Consider the following 4,793-nt stretch of genomic DNA (forward strand, 5'->3'; position numbering starts at 1 on the left):
GCGTGTATCCAAAGAAAACGGGTGGTGGGGGGTTTTGAAGGGGTACAAGCAGTTGACTGATTTGTGTCGTGTTTGGCATGTAGACGGCAGGTCAGGTGTCAAGATCAGGTCAGGGGTCGCGCGAAGGATTGTGGTCCAGTTCTCACCTCGCCGATTCGCCGGGGAAGACGATTTCATGTTGTTCGGTTTCTAAGCTCCAGAAAAGTAAATAAAGAAGATACCAAAGGGAGATTTCCTACAATTTGATCTGCACAGCGTGTTTCCAATGTCCACGCGAGGAAGAGCTGTCGAAAGCGCGGCAGTCAGTGTCGCTTGAACGTGAAAGACAGTTTTTGAATGCTAGATCTGTATCGCGTTTCATTCCAGACTCGATCCTCTCTTTGATTGTAGATCTACTGTTTGCTGTTTACGCACTATCATATGATTCGCTATGTAACGTTTGGTAAGCTTACCTTGCAACAGCTTTCTTGTCTTTGTTGGCATTTCTGGCTGTGTTGACCGTCAGAATTATTTTAAGAACCAGGCGAGTTGATATGATGCGTTAGTTTTAACTGTGTGTGTGTGTGTGTGCGTGTGTGTGTGTGTGTGTGTGTGTGTGTGTGTTTGTGTGTGTGTGTGTTACATAGTGAGTGAGTTTGTGTTATGTTACTGTTTGTTGATTTCTTACGGGAGCCTTGAAGGCTTCGCCTCTTGTTGCGTGTGCTTTGCAGTTTCTTATTTTTATATGGTGAGCTATTGTTCAGTTTTGTGAGTTTCGGAGGTGTTGATGTTAGTCAGTTTTGGGTGTTAAGATTTGTCGTCCTATGTCCTTCCACTGAGAAGGTTGTGTTGTGGTGGTGTTGTGTGAACCTGGAATACGGTAGGGGAAAGTTATTGTTTTGTGTATAAGAAATCTTGTATTAACTGATGTTGTGTATGTTTGCTTGCTTTTGCTTCCCTTTTTCGCTTGTGTATGAGACATATCGTATTAATTGATGTTGTGTATGCTCACGTTTTCTTCCATTTTTCTTTCTTTCTTTCTCTCCATTCTGTTTGTCTGTCTGACTTTGTCTTCTTTTATTGGTTTGTCTGTCTCTCTCTCCGTCTGTCGGTCTGTTCGTCTCTCTCTCTCTCTCTCTCTCTCTCTCTCTCTCTCTCTCTCTCTCTCTCTCTCTCTCTCTCTCTCTCTCTCTCTCTCTCTCTCTCTCTCTCTCTCTCTCTCTCTCTCCTTTGTTTACTTCTACTTCTCTCCGTCTCCGCTCTTTCTCGCCTTCTTTCTCATTCTCTGTGTCTCTTTCATGTTTCTCTCTCTTCTTTTCTCTTTTCATTCGCTCTACCCTTTTTGGCTCACGTAAGTGTAGCCTATGCGATGCTAAACTGTGCCTATATGTGCGTATGTGTGTGTGTGTGTGTGTGGGTATGTGTGTGATAGAAACTTTAACATTTGACAAAACACCGAAATACTAATTTTGCCTGGTTATTATCCAAGCAACAGCTTCAAAATATTGAAGCAATGATCAACATTTCGTCGGCACGTATGTTGTTAAAGTGTGTATCCAAAGAAAACGGGTGGTGGGGGGTTATGGGGGGGGGGGGGGTAAAAACAGGTGACTGGTTTGTGTCATGTGTGGTATGTAGACCAGGTCAGGGGTCAAGGTTATGTAAGATCGCGTGAAGGATTGTGGCGGTGTAGATGCAGTTATCACCGAGCTGCAGTTCGCCGATTCGGAGAAGCCGATTTCACATTGTTCGGTTTCGTAGCTCCAGAAGAATAGATAAAGAAGATACCAAAGGAGATTTCCTACAGGTTAATCTGCACAGCGTGTTTCCAGTGTCTGCGCGAGGAAGCGCTGTCGAAATCTGCACAGCGTGTTTCTAGTGTATGCGCGAGGAAGCGCTGTCGAAAGCGCAGTGTCGATCTGGCCATCTGGCAGTCGTGTACAGACAGATCTAGATCTAGTGTCTCGCACTCTTGCACCGTGTCACCTAACAAAACCGAACAAACAATTGCTGTGAATGACATCGTTCTCTTCCGGAGACCTGCGTTGCTATTGTTGGTCCGCGGAGGCATTTTAATCTCCCGAATATACCAGCGTTACACTTAGCTTAATGGTGACTCCCATAAATGTGCAGGGTGTTATCACGTTTGGTGGGTTTTTTTCCTTCACTGATGTAAAACAAAGCGTGATCGTGCATCATCATTCGTAGAATTTAAGGCCGCCCAGAGCTAGTATTGTGTGCCTCGGTGCAACAAACTAGGCTTGAAATCGCATTCACCTGTTTGCGTGATAGATGTAAGCCGACTTTGTGAACTTCTTGTTTCAACAAAAGGTAACACGATTTCTTGTTTAGTAAGTAAATTTTAAGGGGCTTATTGTCCGTCAGGTCTTAATTGCCTATATTGGACATGAATTGGTTTATACGATTCGAGTTTTACGCCCTCACGGCTTTTTGATGTTTGCGTGTTTAGGTGGTATCAGCCATCTGCACTTATGGTAGAATGACCAAGATCTTTAACGTGCCATTGTGGTGACACGGGGGTGGGAGATGGATACCGTCTCTGGGTCTGCACATAAAGTTGACCCGTGTCCGTCCCGGCCCGGATTCGAACCAGCGACCTCTCGATCACAAGTCCAGTGCTCTACCACCTGAGCTACCCGGGCCCCCCTTTCTTGTTTATTCAGACAGTCCGGGTTTTTTAGGGGGGAATCGAGACGAGGGTCGTGGTGTATGTGTGTATGTGTGTGTGTAGAGCGATTCACAGAAAATTACTGGACCAATCTACATGAAATTTCACATGAGGGTTCGTGAGTATAATATCAGACGGGGTTTTTTCTCCATTTTTTCGATTAATGTCCTTAATGACGTCATATCCGGCTTTTTGTGAAAGTTGAGGCAGCACTGTCACGCCCTCATTTTTGAACCAAATTGGTTGAATCTTTGGTGAAGTAATCTTTGACGAAGCCCGGACTATGGTATTGCATTTCAGCTTGGATGCTTAAAAACTAGTTAATTAGTTTGCTAATTTAAAGTTGTCATTAAAATCAAATTTTTACCAACAGATTTAAAAATAATTGCATCGTATTCCTCAATTTCTCCTGAATTCAAAAATATATACATGTCTTGTTTACTCTAAAAATGTGCCCAGAATGACAGAAAATAGGTTAAGTAACGACGTTAAACACCAAATAAAGAAAGGTTAAGTAAGTACTGCGTTTGCACCCTACCCGGAGACGAGCGTGACCCGTCTCTTTTTGTGGGTGTGGTTAGTCGAGACTATCTTAAATATAGTCTCGGCGATGACTGTTTATTGTGTTTCTGTTACTTTTAATGCCGACAGCTTGACTAAATAATGTTTTTATATCGCTTCACGCGACTTGTTTTCCTATGTATTGGTGTCAGTGTATGGGGGGAGGGGGATGTGTGTGTGTGTGTGTGTATGTGTGTGTGCGTGTGTGCGTGTGTGTGTGTGCGTGTGTGAGTGTGTGTGTGTGTGTAAAAGAGAGAGAGAGAGTGTGAGTGAAAGAGAGAGGGAGATAGAGATAGAGAGTGAGAGAGAGAAACACAGAGAGAGAGAGAGACTGAGAGAGAGAGAAAAAAAGGGAGATAGAGAGTGAGAGAGAAAGAGAGTGAGAGAGAAAGAGAGAGAGAGAGAGAGAGAGAGAGAAAGGGAGATAGAGAGAGAGAGAGAAAGGGAGATAGAGAGTGAGAGAGAGAGAGTGAGAGAAAGAGAAAGAGAGAGAGAGAGAAAGAGAGAGAGAGAGAGAGAGAGAGAGAGAGAGAGAGAGAGAACTTGCGTAATTTATGTGCATATAACTCCACTGATACCTTGCTTATACAAACTTGTTTCTAAAGACACAATTGTACTTTTAAAGGACTGAGTAGCGAGTACTCGCGTTCGACAAAAGTGCATCCATGATACCTTATTTACATGCAGTGCTATATTGACGCCATGATTGTTTGGAGCGACTGTGAGTACGTACTACTGTTCAATCGAGTTTGATATTTGCGTTCAGAACCACTCTTTCGTGAAACTGAGACTGACCGATATTTGGTTACTTAATTGTTTGCGTGTTGCAGTTTTGATTTTCTGTAAAATAATGGTAGTAAAGTATTATTATTGTAAAAACATAATATTTTGCTCATGTAGGTGAGAAGGTTATTCATCATTAACTATGTCATCCTGCCTTGTCTGTTTGTATATGTGTGTGTGTGTGTGTGTGTGTGTGTGTGTGTGTGTGTGTGTGTGTATGTGTGTGTGTGAGAGAGCGAGTGTGTGTGTGTGTGCGTGTTTGTGTGTATATGGGGGGTATGTGTGTGTGGGGAGGGGGGTATGTGTGTGTGTGGGGGGGGGGGTATGTGTGTGTGCAGGGGCGGAGCAGTTAAGCCCGAAGGGGGGGAGGGGGGTACAACCTGGGATCCAGGGGCAACGCCCCATTGGGAGGTCTGGGGGGCGAAGTCCCCCTGAAGCTGAAGAATGTTAGCTATTTTATAACCAAGTTGTGGCTTATCCTTGATTTTAAACATGATCAAGTCAGTAGCCACTCAGTATTATTTTAAAGTTAGCATTAAAAAATGGCAATTTATCTTCACCGATATCTGCTCCCGACATCATATAGTATGGTTAGAAGGAAGACATGTACAAAAATGATACTGATTAAACAATTACCTATTCCCCCGGCTTTACAGCCAGAAACAAGTACACAATTCACAGACAGAATTTTTATTTTTTTTATTTTTTATTTTTGCAGCCGAGGGGGGGAGGGGGGGTCCGGAACCTCTGTAACCACCCCTCTAATCCGCCCTTGGTTTGT

At 43.6% G+C, this 4,793-nt stretch overlaps 1 long non-coding RNA gene across 2 annotated transcripts in view; it reads left to right on the plus strand.

Moving 5' to 3' along the window:
- The first annotated feature begins 791 nt into the window (after positions 1-791).
- The window catches only part of LOC138956808 (uncharacterized), a 6,367-nt gene continuing 2,365 nt past the window's right edge, over positions 792-4,793 (plus strand). Inside the window, exon 1 of one of the 2 annotated variants that reach the window (XR_011452806.1) lies at positions 792-859. This is a non-coding gene — a long non-coding RNA (uncharacterized lncRNA). Of the gene's footprint in view, positions 860-2,334; positions 2,783-4,793 lie in introns of those variants that run through there. The other variant, XR_011452805.1, reaches the window with a different exon arrangement.

Source organism: Littorina saxatilis, unplaced genomic scaffold, assembly GCF_037325665.1.
Source record: "Littorina saxatilis isolate snail1 unplaced genomic scaffold, US_GU_Lsax_2.0 scaffold_3056, whole genome shotgun sequence".
In the NCBI taxonomy this organism is placed as follows: Eukaryota; Metazoa; Mollusca; class Gastropoda; order Littorinimorpha; family Littorinidae; genus Littorina; species Littorina saxatilis.